Source organism: Chiroxiphia lanceolata, chromosome 27 (genome assembly GCF_009829145.1).
Source record: "Chiroxiphia lanceolata isolate bChiLan1 chromosome 27, bChiLan1.pri, whole genome shotgun sequence".
Lineage (NCBI taxonomy): Eukaryota > Metazoa > Chordata > Aves > Passeriformes > Pipridae > Chiroxiphia > Chiroxiphia lanceolata.
In genome coordinates, this window is record NC_045663.1 from 2,675,034 (window position 1) to 2,691,381 (window position 16,348).

Genomic DNA, 16,348 nt, shown 5'->3' on the forward strand with positions numbered 1-16,348 from the left:
ATGACACGCGAGGTTGGGAAAGACCTCCGAGGTCGTCGAGTCTAGCCTATGATCCGACACCACTAGAGCAGGGCGCTAAGTCTTGTCCTTAAGCAACGCCGGGGACGGTGAGTCCACCGCCTCTCCGGGCAGCCCATTACAGTGACTAAAATCCTCCACGGTGAGAATTAAGGCTGACAGAGGGGGGGGGCGAAAAAGCACGGAGGGAAGATTCGTCCCCGCCCAGCCTCGGAGATGGGCCCCTATGTCAGCATTTGTTGCAGTTGTGGAACTGTTCTCATCTCGCTGCGCTTCTCTCCCCCCACTTGCTGGGGAATGATTGGGTCCCGCTGGGTGAGCTTGCTAAGGGAAGCCGGGGAGGGTGAAAATAAGAAGCGTTGGTGGTATAGTGGTTAGCATAGCTGCCTTCCAAGCAGTTGACCCGGGTTCGATTCCCGGCCAACGCAGCTCGATGTTTTAATCCCGTTTGTTTTTTTTTTTCTCACCCATTCCGAAGCGATACGAGACGCCCCCGGCACGCGGGGCGGGCTTTTCGCCCACCTGAAGAGCCCCGCTGGCCAGTGATGGGGCGCACGGTGCTGTTACAGCTCGTGGCGGGGGCCCCGAACCGTCGGCGGGGAAGTAAATAAATCAGAAGGAGAAGAAAAAATAAAAAGGTAAAAACCCAGCAGAAAACCGGGAAATAACCCGAAACATAAAAAAAAAACCCGCAGAATAAACCAACTGAAAAAACGCGCCCCGTGGAAAGAAAAAACAGGTGTTTCCGCCCGGGATCGAACCGGGGACCTTTCGCGTGTGAGGCGAACGTGATAACCGCTACACTACGGAAACCCGCTGTGTAGGGCTTTGCCGGGCGGTTCCCATGTTTGCTCTTTCCCGCCACAGTGGCTGAGGGGACGCGTGTGTCTCTGACGGCAACCTCAAATAAAACCTTCCCCAAACACCAAGAGGCGCCGCGCGGGAACTCCAGCGATTCGCGTTAATGGCTAATTAGCGCTCCCACAGCCCCGCTCGCCTCAGGAGGTGGCAGAGCTGCGCGTCCCCGGGCAGCGCTTCAGGGCTCCCCTCACAGCGGGCACGGCCGCGCGGGGAGGTTCCCGCTGAGGGGGCGCGCAGGGCTCCGCTCAAGAGCTGTCTTTTTTTCCCTGAAGCAGCTGCCACCAGATGTCGGTAGAATAGTGGAGACAGGGAGTGCAGCTCCCTGGAGAGATGCTCAGGAGGGAGAGGATCCCCCCGGCCCAGGGGACAGCGGCAGGACGAGGAACGGCCCTCAAGGACAGGCCTTGGTGGGCTCCTTGCTGTGGGGGGAAGTTTACCCTCCCTGTAAATGAAGCTTCTCTGACGGGTCAGACTGTTCTCATCACGGAATCAGAAAATCCCAGGATGGTTTGGGTTGGAAGGACCTTAAAGCTTATCCAGTTCCACCCCCTGCCATGGGCAGGGGCACCTTCTACTAGCCCAGGTTGCTCCAACCTGGCCTTGGACAATTCCAGGGATCCAGAGGCAGCCACAGCTTCTCTGGAAAATCCATCCCAGTCCCTCCCCACCCTCAGTCAAGAGCTGACAATATATTCCAGGAATATGTTTGTTCCTCTTCTTTTACCTTACTGCAGTGTTAACAATTTACGCATCCACGTCAATCCTTCTCTTTTTGGTCAGACCTCAGCCCTTGGAATCAGGTGGTAACACGAGAATTGTTTTTTCCTGCGTTGTTTTCTTGGTTGAAGTGTGTTTCATGCTCTGCTGGCTGCAGAGAAAAGCTTAGAAGGGAGAAATGAATCATAAAATCAGACAAAAGCAAGAAGAACCTCACTTTTAATAGCACTTGCTCTTAATAAAATCTACACTTAATTTTGCAATTTAATTTTACAGTTTTGTAGCCGATCTCTATTTGGGGCCAAACAGGAGGTTGTCACGTGTCATTTACCTTCAGGACTTGCCGGTGCTTTATTCTGATCTGACTTACAATAAGGATTATAGTGTTACCTCCAAGCCCACAACAAACGTGATGTCTTGGGGCTTGTTTGCTTCGTGTTGTTGCTAAACACCCTGGAGTGAAATTCTTTTTTGCCTGCAGCTGCCAGAGCTGCAGGAGAGGACTGGCTCCAACCTTTGCACTGAGCATCAGTGCTGGGGACAAACCTAATCTATAGCTGGGGGCAAAGTCCCCTCCCTCGAGCAGAAGGAAGTGGAGCTGTAAGTGCCCCAAGACCATTCGTGGAAAGATCAAAATTTGGGGTTTGTTTTCTTCCACAGACCTCTTTCAGCCCGGGAAAGGAGCTGCAGAGCAGACAGCACCAGGGAGGAGGCTCTTGGAAGGAGCCTGTGGGAGGCAGAGGCAGGAATTCGATGAAAGACATCGTGCTGTCAGTGTTCCCTCCCAAACCCACACGGATCCCGAGGTGATCCTTCCTTTGGACAGCGCTGGGCTCTGGTAACCTTGGGACACACCGTGTAGGTGGCTCGTGGGCTCTGGGTCCTCCTTTCAGGGCCCACACAAAGCTCCCTCTTCCCACCAGCTGGAATGGCTCCCGAGGACGTTCCTGCTTTTCTGACAAAGCCCCATTGTCGGGGACTGCTCCAACTTTGCCCGCAGGACAAAGAGCCTGGCAGTGTTTCAGTCTCCCCTCCAAGCCCCCGACTCATCCCACTGCCTCTGCTCCCAGCACTTCCAACCCCTGCGAGTGTGGGAGCCCCCTCTGCCTCACCCCCTGCCCACGGACAGTCCCCAGAGCACCCGAAAGGACCGTCACATAAACACCCAGGAAAAAAAGAAAAAGCACCGGGGGACTCGTTTGGAGGTGAGGGATGGATATTCCCTTCTATTATCACCAGCATCTGCCCTTTCCGAGCCAGGAGCCCTCCCCCAGCCTCCGCCGTGCTGGGCTTTGTTTCCCTGCCACGCTGCACAGTCCCATTCTCCCCTTTTCCCTGATCCAAGAGGGGAGCTGGAAGCACTATGTGGAGCAGGAGAGCTGACAATCAGGGCCGGGAGACAAGGCTGCCTTGCACAATATCCCCCCCCCCCCCATCCCCCAATTAGCCATTCATTTCTTCTCCCTCTGAAATGGGGAGCGCAGCCCTTGTGCGCCGGGAGATAAAACAAGTCCGGGCTTCAATAGCGCTGATTTAAATTAGGTCAGGCTGCCTTTTGTGTGGCGGGGACCACACAATAGCAGTCACACGACGGTGGAGGGGAGCAGCATAAAGGAAAAAGAGGCCAAGCAAGTGGCACAGATGCTGGGAGTCGGTGGGTGCTGGGGGATGAGGGGTGTGCGTGGCGGTAGCAGAGGGGGCAGACACTCAGCCAGCACGTGATGCTGAGGCATAAAAGGGGCAACGTGGTCAGCAGGGGACAGAGAAGGTCAAACGCTGCCTGTGCAGAGAGAAAATCGTCAGCTGCTTCTGCCACACCACAGCCATGTGCCCTTGGAACTGGCTCTTAACCATAAGTGGTTGTGAGGCAAAGGGGTGGCAAGTTTTGGGCCCCTCAGGACAAGAAACACTGAGGGGCTGGAGCGTGTCCAGAGGCTGAGGGAGCTGGGGGGGCTCAGCCTGGAGAAAAGGAGGCTCAGGGGGGACCTTCTTGTTCTCCACAACTCCCTGACAGGAGGGGGGAGTCAGAAGGGAGTCAGGCTCTGCTCCCAGGGAACAAGGGGCAGGACGAGAGGAAACGGCCTCAAATTGTGCCAGGGGAGGGTCAGGTTGAATATTAGGAAAAATTTCTTCACTGAAAGGGTTGTTAAGCTCTGGAAAAGGCTGTTTAGGGCAGTGGTGGAGTCACCAGCCCTGGAAGTGTTCAAAAAACATGTGGATGTGGCACCTGGGGACATGATTTGGTGATGAACATAGTGATGGGCTTGATGATCTCTGGGTTCTTTTCCAATGCTAATGATTCCATCATTCCATGATTCTTATGATCTTGACCCATAACATCCTCCCTGAGCTCCAGTACAAGTTCTGTTGGTCATGTGGGGGGAAGGCCCAGAGATGCTGCTTTTCCTCTTGGAAAAAAGAGGGAATTGTAGAGGGACGGCAGCTTGGACAACACTTTCCAGCAGACGGTGGGATTGTTGGGGTTGTCCTGTTCAGGGCCAGGAGTTGAACTGGTGATCCTTTTGGGCCCCTTCCCACTCGGGATATTCCGTGATTCCATGACCTGGCTTGCAATCCCCAGCTTTTCCCAAGGTTTCCAATTACTTTCCCTTCACATGTTCACCAAAACCCCACTCCTGGCCTGAGCACCTGGTGTGCTGTGAAACCCTGCACCGGGTTCTTTATGGATCAGTGAGTTTGGGGAAAAAAACCAACAACTCCTTCAAAATGATCTCTGAACCCGGGTTCTCAAAGCCATCTGAGTGTCTGCCCTCAGAGAGAAGCCCTGGGGAGAGTTTTCCAGGAGGATTTGAGCGCTGGAGCCTCGTCCCAGCTCTCACCCCAGTTCCATTAATACCCATAGTGCTGTGATTAAAATGGAAATGCAGATGTTCATGTTTATCTGGCTGCAGGAGGACACAGGAGCAGCGTTTTCATGAGCAACAACAGCCTGCCCAGAGCTACCAACAAGAGCCTGACCTTCCCAGCAAGCTGTTGTCCAGCTTCAAATGAGTTTATCCAGGCAAATCCATATGCAAAGGAAGGGCAGGTAAGTTTAAAAACAAGGCTTCACCCCTTCAGGCCTCTCAGGCAGAAACCTCTCACACAAAAAATGGTGTTTTGTGCCCTGGACTGGACTTTTTACAGGTAACACTTTGCTCCAGCTTAAAAAAACTGCTGATGGGAGAAAATATGGGTGTGGAAATGTGGAAAGACATAATCAGCCACTTGATTCAGCCTTTTTGAAAGCTCGACTCGATATTCTTTGGCAGTTGCAAGGGGAAAAAAAAGCTGTAAACGAAAACAATATTTAAGCAAAACGGTTTTTGTGTTACAAAGTCGTAATTTTCATGCTACAGTTACAAGCAGTACCATTCCCACTACATCAGTTATTCCCACTCTCCTTCATTTGTTTGTTCACACCTGAATAATTGTTTTTTAAAACCCAAGACCATTTTGAGCCCCTCTGGGCCATCACCTGACCCTCGGTGTCCTGCATAACTCCCAGGTTGGTTTGAACACCCCCCTTCCCACGGGCACAGGCAGTGGAATATTCAGTGATACTGGAAAGACAGCCACTAAAAATAAGCCCTCCTTTTTTTAACAGTAAGTGTAATTAAGCACTGAAATAGTGCCTGTTGTAGGGAGGTGGCCCTGGAGGCACCGAGCCAAAACGAGACATGTTGCTAAAAGGTATGTTCCCGTTCAGCAGATGGTCAGAGCTTTGATGCCTGTGAAATTATCCACCCAGTTCCTGCAGGAAGCCCGTCTGGAGCGACCATAATAGCCCTAATTTCGCTCAAAATACAAATATATGGTTGCTAGTTTTCCCCTGCTTTGCTGCTGTACTGTTTGGCAAATTTTCTGTGAGAACACAAGGAAGCCCAACACAAAGGCAAGGGCCCGCTTTGGTTTTTGTTCTGTTTTAGTTCCCAAAGCCCCTGTGCACGCTGGAGGTGGGCAGAAAACAAAAGCAGTGGAAATGTGGCAGCACAAAAATCTGTGTTCTGTCAGGGGAGGTTTGGGATGGATCTCAGGGAAAGGTTTTTCCCCCAGAGGGTGGTGGGCACTGCCCAGGCTCTCCAGGGTTTGGGCACAGCCCCAAGGCTGCCAGAGCTCCAGGAGGGTTTGGACAACGCTCTGAGGGATTGTTGGGGTGTTCTGGGCAGGCCCAGGAGTTGGACTGATGATCCTTGCAGGGTATTCCATGGTTCTACGACCTGAGTTGTTCTGTGATCCATTTGCTGCTTCCTCTGGTGCCTCTCCCTGCAGAGGCAGAAGAGGCAAAACTCCAACCCTTGTCCACAACTTACAGGTGTGATGGTCGTGGGTTCCAAACAAAAAGACCAAAAAAATCTGTTTAATCATGTTGACAGTGCACCCATCCATATCCATACATAAATCACAGCTACACAGGTAGATGTATACAGTTAGGAATTGTCACTCTCCAGCAAATGGCAAGTCATGATTGTGTAAATCCCAATATTCCTGAGATGGACTCTCTAACCTGACATTCTCACTGGACTCCTTCAGCTCCCCAACAACCCAAACCCCACTGCAGAAACTAAGATGTTTTACAGAGGCTGGTTCATTCCTTGGATATTTATTTGCTGGTTTGGGTCGGGGTATTTTTTAATTATTATTATTATTATTATTATTATTATTTTTATTACTATTATTTGTTTTGTTTATTTTTTTCCTTCTATCAGCTCCAGCCGAGACAGGAGAGGGTGGGAGGAGGGTTTTGTTCCTCTGGAGATAACAGGAGGCTGTGTCTGTGCAGCCATGGTGACAAGATCCAGGGCGCTTTCTGGCTTCCAAGCAATTTGCTCCCCACCCCTGGCTCCCAAGGAAAAGTGGGGCAGAGAGAGAGAGAGACACAGAGAAGAGCTTTTGTTTCTCAAGTGCTTCAGCTGTTACTACTAATTAAGCAAAGAGCTCCAGTGCCTTCCCACTTCCCAGGCCGAGGAGGATGGAGCTGGGGCAAAAGGAGAGCCAAGAGGCTGAGCTGTGGTGTGGCAGCTCCCTGCTCTCCCTGGAAGGCTCCTCTTCCCAGGCTGGGTGCCCTGTGCCATCCCAAAGCCTCAGGTTCCCCCTGTGCCATCCCAAAGCCTCAGATTCCCCCTGTGCCATCCCAAAGCCTCAGGTTCCCCCTGTGCCATCCCAAAGCCTCAGATCCCCCCTGTGCCATCCCAAAGCCTCAGGTTCCCCCTGTGCCATCCCAAAGCCTCAGATTCCCCCTGTGCCATCCCAAAGCCTCAGATTCCCCCTGTGCCATCCCAAAGCCTCAGGTTCCCCCTGTGCCATCCCAAAGCCTCAGGTTCCCCCTGTGCCATCCCAAAGCCTCAGATCCCCCCTGTGCCATCCCAAAGCCTCAGATTCCCCCTGTGCCATCCCAAAGCCTCAGATCCCCCCTGTGCCATCCCAAAGCCTCAGATTCCCCCTGTGCCATCCCAAAGCCTCAGATCCCCCCTGGCTGCAGGGGGGAAGGAAGGAGAGAGTCCAAGCTCAGCACGAGGCCAGATGGAAACCACCACCCCGCTGCTCAAGGTGTTATTATGGGTTTAATGCAACATGTTCCTGGCTTCCCAGACACCCGACTATCAGCAGATTGCTCTTTCCTTCTCCAGCTTTCCCTGGATGTCACCCCCTTCCCTCTGAGGTGCCAGCCCCTGCCCTGAGGTCTAACAGCATTTCTGCATCCTCCCCATTGTGGCTGGTTTTAACCCTCTCTGGGATCACTGGGATGTGCTGGAGGAGCAGGTGAGGTGCCAACAGCCAGGGATGGGGCAGGTGGCCTTGGCACAGCCAGGTGGGCTTTTTGGGATGAGGAGAGCGGGGTGGGCAGAGCTGGTGGCAGGGGAAACACACAGCCCCTGCCCAGCTCTGCCATGGGAAACACTGCACACGTGTGGGAAGGACTGCCAGGAGGGAGAGAGGGTGGAAATGTGGAGAGAGAGAAAAAAATTAATGCTGGGAATAGGAATGCTGCAGGAACCCACCAGCCCATGGAATGGAGGTCTGAGCCCTGGCTCAGCTCTGGGAGGTGCCCACCAAGGACTGAAGGAGGGATCCAGGTCACGGCTGCTCCTCTGCACCCCTTGAACTCTGCTGGATATCTCCAGCCTGGGATCTCACAGGGAGAAATTTAGGGCCTCACTCGGAAACAGATGGTCTCCCTCTTGGGCCCCATCTGCCAGGCAGCACTGGAGCAGTTGGTCTCTGCACTGCTGAGCAGAATCTTATTTACTTTCTCCTCCTGTCAGCAAGGTGATCTCGGGGTAACTCGGCCCTGCTGGCACAGCCCCCATTTCCAGGAACAGCCAGGAACTCTGAGGTGCAGGAGTGTGACCCCAGAGCCAGAGAGGGCCAGGCACCACAGGATCAACCAGCCCTGATCTCCATCAGCATCCAGCCTGGGGACAGGGCTGTGCTGGCAAGAGGTCGGGATGTTTGGGAAGCCCTTTGTTTGGAAGAAAGCACGTGGGTGAAAGGAGCAATCCAGAGGGAAGTTTCTCCAGGCACAGGCTGCAGGAGAGGTGCCAGGAGCCTTGTCCATGATGAATCCATTGGTACCTGGACTGCTGAGGAACACAGGGTGTGTTTGGTGGAGGTGTCTGGCACTGACCTTCCCTGGAACCAAGCTCTGAGTGTGCACTGTGCTCCTGAATTGAGGGAGAGGGAATAAGGAGGCAGCAGCCTGCCTTCTGAGTGTGATTTTTGGGGTGTCCTGGCCGTCTGGAAACCCTGGTGAGCTCAGCTTGCTCAGCCTCAGTGTTTCTGACCAGGTAGAAAGGTGGTGGCTGCTCTGGAAGAGTTCAGCCTTAATGCTTGGAAATGTCTGGCAGAAATCCTTGTCAGCAGAAAGCCTGATGGGCCTGAGAGGAGAGGCTGAAGGAGCTGGGGGGGCTCAGCCTGGAGAAGAGGAGGCTCAGGGGAGACCTCCTCACTCTCTGCAACTCCCTGACAGGAGGGGGGACCCAGGGGGGGGTTGGTCTCTTTTCCCAGGCAACCATCAGCAAGACAAGAGGGCTCGGTCTGAAGCTGTGCCAGGGGAGGTTTAGGTTGGATATCAGGAAGAATTTCTTTGCAGAGAGGGTGCTCAGCCATTGGAATGGGCTGCCCAGGGAAGTGGTGGATTCTCCATCCCTGGGGGTGTTTAAGATGAGACTGGATGTGGCATCAGTGCCATGGGCTGGGAACCACAGCGGGGTTGGATCAAGGGTTGGATTGATGATCTCAGAGGTCTTTTCCAACCCAGCTGATTCTCTGATTCTATAATTCTATGATGACTGCTCTGGAAAAGTTCAACCTTAGTGCTTGGAAACCTCTAGCAGAAATCCTTGTCAGCAGAAAGCCTGGGCCTGATCTGTCCTGTGTGCTGGACTCTTCCCCCTCAGCTTCCAAAGACGAGGCAGGAGGGGTTGGAGAGACAGAGCTGCACTTGGCAGACACCCCTTTTTTTCCCTGCTCAGGACACAGGCAGCCTCCACCCAGCAGGGCCACAGAGCAGTGTCTCCTGCCAGCATTAAGCACACACAAAAATAGCAAAGTAGCAGGTGAGAGCAGCTCCCCTCGAGCAGCACCAGCCGAGATTGCTGAGAAAAGAACTTCACTCCTTCCTTTCTGGGTCCTGCTGCTGCACCGGGGGCTGGGCAGGATATCAGCCATCCGTGCACCGGCTCATGTTTTCCAGAGCCCCCGGCCCCAGCAGCCAGGTCCTGCTCTCTCAGGTTGCCAGGTTAGGCAGGCAGCCCTCTAATGGTGCTGGGTGAGCAGAGGGCACGGAGCACCACTTTATCCCCACTTTATCCCCTCCCCTGAGGGTTCCCATCCATGGAGGCTCCGGCCGGGATGCTGCCGGCGGCAGCTCGGCACTAATCAACCCCGAGGCAGAAGGTGGAAACTTTCTGCTTGCAGCCACTTAGTTTCATTAGAAGCATCAAAAGAGAAAACAGGGCCTCAGGTGGGGCAGGGAGATGCAAGGGATGGGGGAGAGGGGCTTTGCAGCCTGGTTTTTACGTGGCTTTTAGCAGGGCAGCTTCAGCTGGGGCTGGAGGGGAGAGGAGAGGGGGCAGAGGCAGCCCAGGGCTGGGGCCTGTCACCCCCTGCTCAGAGCTGGCTGGAGATCAGGCTCAGTAAAACCTGCTCCATTTCATGACACCAGAAATAGTCTGAGCAGAAGCCCCAACCCTGCCCCACGTTCCCTCCTTGCCTCACTTCCCCTTCTGCAAAAATTTTGTCTGAATTTCTTTTCAGTTCCCTCGTGCCCTAGAAAATTTATCCCCTTTTCCCAGCGCTCCATTCCAGGATTTATTATCCCCATCACTGTGAAGAATTTCCCCTCGTGTCCAGCCCAAAGTCTTCCTCGTTCAACACAAACCTGATGCTGTTCAGAGGTGAAATATTAAGAGCTGGAATTGCTGCCTAATAACGTATTGATTTCAGCGTGAGCTGAGCTCAATGAGAGGAGTCTGCCCGGCCTTGCTCCATCCCCCTGGTGCCCCAGGAGAGTGTTTGGTGTGAGACTAAATGCCTCTGTAAGTGCCTCTCAGCTCCCTGCTCACTGAGAGCTGCTCTGCACAGACACTCTGGATCAGGCCTGGAATCACATTTCCTTTTGGCAGGAGGGGTTTTACCAGCCCCTGTCTCCCTGGGCAGGATGAACTGTGTGGCTTTAGGTTCTCCTGAGTGGGGCTGACAGCCCAGCCAGGCAGGAATTCTGCCACCACCTACCCCTCACCTCCCACTTCACTCGTGTCCTCACCCAAGAGCAGGAATAAACTCGACTGCTCACCTCTAAACCTGATCTCCCTGCTCAGATCTTTCACTAAGGCACCTCAAATAAAGCAACACACCCAGGAGTTGGACTCAGTGATCTCTGTGGGTCCCTTCCAACTTAGATATTCCATGTTCTGTGCACCCTGGTGGCTTTGGGAGGGTTTTGGGAGGGGACAGAGCTGTGCACAGCTGGCAGGCAGGTAGTGCTGGGGGTTTGCTCACTGCCCAGGGGCAGCAGCTGGGATCTGGAATCAGAGAAGATCCATCATTTGGTTCCTGTCTCTGGTTAATTCTGCCCCACATTATCTGCAGAGCTCAATCCTGCATCCAGCTCGCCTTCCTCTGTAGGCAGCAGCATCTCCACCCTTCTTTCCAGCCTGGGAAAGGGATCTCTGTGACTCAGAGGGGATGTCACAGGTCCTGAAGACCAACATTTGCCTCTCTGGTTCTCCCTGTGCCTGCAGCAGCTTTCCCTGAGGTGGCAAAGGAGAGCTGTGGGGTTGGTGAGGGCTGTGACACAGCAGAGCTGGGACCAAGCTGTAGGACCAGGATCACTTTAACAGGAGGCAGAGCTCAGAGAGGGGTTGTAAATCCTGCAGCAGCTCCTGGACCCACCAGTGACCCTGGGCAGCTCCTCTTGCCTTTGTATTTCTCTTTATCCTGTAGGAAAACAGGGATCTGCAGCCAGGGAGCAGCAGCTATTTCCATAAATGAGGCAGGAAAAAGCAGCCAGAGGAAACAGATCCCAGATCCCTCAAGCACCACTCATGAAAAAAGTGTTGCCTCTTGTTCCTGTTCTGGGGACATGGATGTTCTATTATTCCCACATGGATGAGCAGCTGTTTTCAGGGGAGCTCCTGTCCCTCTTTGTTTGTTAGCCTTGGAGATTTCAGCAGGAATAACCGTGTTTGGAGCCCCCTGCCCTGTTCTCCAGCAGGAATTACCACGTTTGGAGCCCCCTGTCCTGTTCTCCAGCAGGAAAAACCGTTTGGAGCCCCCTGCCCTGTTCTCCAGCAGGAATAACTGTGTTTGGAGCCCCCTGCCCTGTTCTCCAGCAGGAAAAACTCTCTTTGGAGCCCCCTGTTCTATTCTCCAGCAGGAAAAACTCTCTTTGGAGCCCCCTGCCCCATTCTCCAGCAGGAATTACCACGTTTGGAGCCCCCTGCCCTGTTCTCCAGTGGGAATAACTGTGTTTGGAGCCCCCTGCCCCATTCTCCAGCAGGAATAACCGTGTTTGGAGCCCCCTGCCCTGTTCTCCAGCAAGAATAACCATGTTTGGAGCCCTCTACCCTGTTCTCCAGCGGGAATAACCGTGTTTGGAGCCCCCTGCCCTGTTCTCCAGCAGGAATAACCGTGTTTGGAGCCCCCTTCCCTGTTCTCCAGTGGGAATAACTGTGTTTGGAGCCCCCTTCCCTGTTCTCCAGTGGGAATAACTGTGTTTGGAGCCCTCTACTCTGTTCTCCAGCAGGAATAACCACGTTTGGAGCCCCCTGCCCTGTTCTCCAGCGGGAATAACCACATTTGGAGCCCCCTGCCTTGTTCTCCAGAGGCTCTCGCTGGGCTGGAGAGGAGCAGGGACAGGGAGCGCGGCAGCCAGGAGGTGGAGCAGCTCGGCTCCTCAGCTCGGAGCAGCGGGGCAGGGAGAGAACCCCCGGCCCTCAGCAGGGCTCTTCTGCCTGATGGAGCAGCTGTGGCCGCTGCTTTCCGTGTGTTTGTGCAGAAGCAAAAGGACTCCCCGGTCTGGGGACGCGGGGCCTTTCATTTTCTTCAAGGGCTCTCGAGGCAGAGCTCATTGTGCCCGCTCGGAATGAATCCTGCCAGTCCCCAGCCTGCTCGTGGACTCCCCGTGCTGGAGGTCGAGACGTGCCTCCCATTTCCTTCCCCTCTCTCCGGGACGATGGATACCCTGGGATGGAGCTGCACGGACAGCCAGGGCCTGATCCTGGGGAAGGACACATGGGCCCGGTTCGGAGCCTCCAGGAGTGGGATTCTCCAAGTCTCCCAGCAGCTACTGCTGCCTGACAGCCCTGTCCCGTTCCCTGGTGCACATCCCTGTCCCCCCCAAGCCCAGGGACCCCCCTGTGTGCCCCAGGAGCAGAAGGGGCTGTTCTGTTTGGGGCTCCCTCAGGGCTGCTGGCACAACAGAGCTGTTCTGGTGCTGGCTGAGCACTCGGCATCGGAGCTCTCGTGTGGTTGGAGCCCATTTTTGTTGTGGTTTTTTTTTTTTTGAGTGTTTTTTTTTTTTTTTCAAGAATGAAAACAGTGGATTAATGAGCTGCTTGTGGCTAATGTGCAGGGTTTCTCAGAACTGGTGCTATTAGAGCCCAGCATCATGTAGGAGGTAAATGGCAGCACATGGTGAATAAAGCAGTGATATAATAGGTTTAAGTAGTCCATTTCCCTTTGGAGTGTTACTGATAACAGGCCCAAATGCATACAAGACCATTCCCCTAATGAATAAGACCACGCTCTCTGGCAGAGCACACGCTGCAGCTCCTCACAAGGGGTTTATTTTTCACCATTTTCATCCCAAACAAGGCTCGGGTGTTTGAGCTGGAGCGTGGGGTGCACGGAGGGGAGGACAGAGACAGAGGGGAAGAGAAGAGCAGAGGAGGAGAAAGATGGAGAGGAGGAGGAGGAGGGGAGGAGAAATGGAGAAGAAACGTGGATAAATGCAGAACAGGCACGTTGTGGTTTGGATCTGGTCTCCAGGAACCCCAACAAGAGGAACTCAGACACACCAGGAACAATTGCTGGAATTTGATCTTGTCTGTTGGAATCACAGAACCAGCTGGGTTGGAAGGGACCTCTGAGATCATCAATCCAACCCTTGATCCAACCCCGCTGTGGTTCCCAGCCCATGGCACTGATGCCACATCCAGTCTCAGCTTAAAACCTCCAGGGATGGAGAATCCACCCCCTCCCTGGGCAGCCCATTCCAATGGCTGAACACCCTCTCTGCAAAGAATTTCTTCCTAATATCCAACCTAAACCTCTCCTGGCACAGTTTAAGACCCTCTTGTCGTACTGCTGGTTCCTGGGAGAAGATCCCAACCCCCACCTGGCTCCCCCCCTCCTGTCAGGTAGAAAGAAGGGACACATCTTTCTTTGGGAGCATCTTTGTCCACTGCCAGAAGTGAAAAAACTGCACAAAACACACAGACAGGGAGGGGCCTGTGCTCCTCGTTCCCTGCTTTAGGTGTCCAGGACCAAACATTTCCCCTGCTAATCCCAGTCAGTTCAGAACTAGGATCAGTTTTTGGTAATTCTACCCCCATCAGAGGAGTTTCTCAGGACTCACCTCTCCCTGTGCTCACTCATCCTGCTCCAGCTGAACCTCTCAGGGTGCTGGAGATGCTCCACACCGACACCCCTGCCTGGGAGAGCAGGATTTGCCTCCACACCTTCCCTCATACACAGTTTGCTTTTCTCCTCAGGTGGGCACGTGGGGCAGCAGTGCCTGAAAAATCCCTTCAGAGCACCATGACCACGAGTTTTCTGACTTTGCCTGGTGGGATCTGAATTGGACTGTCCTGTCACACAGCAATATGTACTGTTGGGGCAAAAAAAGCCTTGCTTTCACCACCCTCCTCTGGAATCTCCCTGCAGGGGGGACACTGGGGTCAGATCCAGTGTCAAATAACCCCAAACTGACTGTTGGAGGTGTAATTCTGTTAGGATTTAGGGGCAACAGGATCTCATTTGCAGCAGAATTAATCAGAATCACGGAGTTGTAGAATCACAGAATGGTTTGGGAAGGGACCTTAAAGCTCATCTCGTTCCAGCCTTCCACAGGCAGGGACAACTTCCACTGGATGAGGATCCCTGAGGATCAGGGTTATTAAATGATTGGTTTTGAAGATCCCTCTGAAAGCCAAAATTGGTGATTCTTGATATATTTAGGAGTATAAAACCTTCCGTGGGCAAGGACAACTTCCACTGGATGAGGATCCCTGAGGATCGGGGTTACTAAAGGATCGATTTTGAAGATCCCTCTGAAAGCCAAAATTGGTGATTCTCAATATGTTTAGGGCTATAAAAACTGACTGATCCATGGCAGACACATCCTCATCCCAGTGTTCTGGCCCAGGACACAGGCAGAGGAGGATCCTCAGGACAGGTTATGAGGGTGGATAAAAGAATAAGGCTTCTCCCACCTGGAGTTTTGTAGCTTCCAGCGATCTGCAGGGATGTTGCATCCAAACTATTAAGTTTAATCGCCACTGATAGACCAAACCTCCATAACCTCGTCTAAAACCTTTTGAACCTATTTATATTTTCAGGCTACGAGATATCCTGTGGCAAACGAGCCCCACAATCGAATTAAGTGCTGTGTGAAAAAGTGATCCTTCCCTTCCTTTTTAAACCGGCCCCGTAATTTCACCGGGGCACCGACTCCTCGTGCTGGGAGAAACAGCATCTAAAATACCTGAGGGACACAGAACCCCAGGTTTTATTGGAAGGGCATGTGATTTTTGACTTCTAGGTGTTAAAACCGCTCGTGAAAACGGAGCACAGGTTCTGCTTTTAATGCTTGTGAAAACACCGCCTCCAGTGCTCTTGTTTGCTCTTCAGCTTGTTTTTGTTTGTTTTATTTTTTTTTTTTTTTTGCCTTAACCTCCCCTCACGAGCTGCTCTAGTCCCTGACAGAGCCGGCTCTCGAGCCCCTTGTTTACTCTGTTTGCACGGGCTTTATTTTCACGATATTCTCCTTCTAAGTGCTGCGGCAGCCGAGAGTCTGCGGCGGGAGCACAAACCCCGCCAAGGACAGGCACGTTCCTCGCAGCGACCTCTTTGTCCTCATTATGTTTGTGATGGTCTCAGTGTCACCAGTTCAAGCACACGCACAGGGGGGTTTAATACGAGCCCGGGATAAAGGCAGGGAGAGATATTCCCGCTCCCCCGAGGCTGGAGCTGCTCCTCGGCTGTGCCTTTGGCAGACACCTCATTAAAAGGGGGTTATTACACACAAACATCCCCGCGTCCTTTGGCAGGCGCTGCTGCTGCTCACATGTGTCACCTGAGTGTGGTGACAGAGAGCTCACCCTGCCACCAGCGGGGCTGATTTCCCTCAGACCTTGACTCTAACGAGCTGCTGTTCATTCCTAGCCTTTCCTGCCCTTTCCAGAGTTGCACTTTCCCGGTGCCTCGTTAACTTGCTCTGCCTTTCGTGCAGTTCTGGTGGTGCCTCCAGCTGCCAGAATGAAAGCTGACATTGCCCCAGCCAAAACCAGAACACTCCTCTTGCTTAATCCTTGGAGCTTAGTCCAAATAACATTTATCCTCAGCCGGATACACCTCCTGCATCAAACACCGTGTTCTGATGGAAAACTGAGTTAAGAGGCAGAGGAACCAGGCTCTTTGGATCTTTCTCTCCCCATCACATAAATGATCTAGTGGAAGGTTCCCTGCCCGTGGCAGGGATTGGAACTGGATGATCTTTAAGGTCCCTTCCAGCCCAAACCCTCCTGTGATTATATGATTCTAAATCCAGTTTGGCACATAAAGCCACTCACACCTTTTATTCCTGCAGGCACAGGCTGTAGTCTGGAAGATTAGATAAAAGATAGTGGAAAAGCATCTCCTGAAAGCAGTTTGATCCAAAGAGTTAGCAAGGCTGGGAAAGAAAGAGCCAGACTTTGGGAGGTGAGGGGTGTGAGGAAATGTTTGAGCCATGTTTCCCTGGATATTTGTGTCCTTCAGCAATGCCAACAGTTGTGTCACAGGGGATAAATCAGTGTTGCTCTACAAAGGTCGGTGGAATGGAGCTGACTGCAGGCTCAGGTGTGTGAGGGATGGGAATGGAAGGTCTCCTCCCAGCACTGACAATCTCTCGTTGTGGCTGACACTTATCCCATGACCAACCAAACCAGAGCAGCATTAACGAGCTTGGGAAGGTGCTGTGGGAGCAGACAGTGCACACACCCCCCCTCCCCACCTTCCTCCAGCACAGGGAAAGGGAAAAGAGGAA

General features: G+C 53.1%; 2 non-coding genes across 2 annotated transcripts; one reads left to right on the forward strand and one right to left on the reverse strand.

Annotated features, from left to right (window-relative positions):
- The first annotated feature begins 374 nt into the window (after positions 1-374).
- On the forward strand, positions 375-446 carry TRNAG-UCC. The gene has a single exon. It is a non-coding gene; the product is annotated as a tRNA-Gly (tRNA).
- A 312-nt stretch (positions 447-758) lies between these two features.
- TRNAV-CAC lies at positions 759-831 on the reverse strand. The gene has a single exon. It is a non-coding gene; the product is annotated as a tRNA-Val (tRNA).
- Positions 832-16,348: the final 15,517 nt, after the last annotated feature.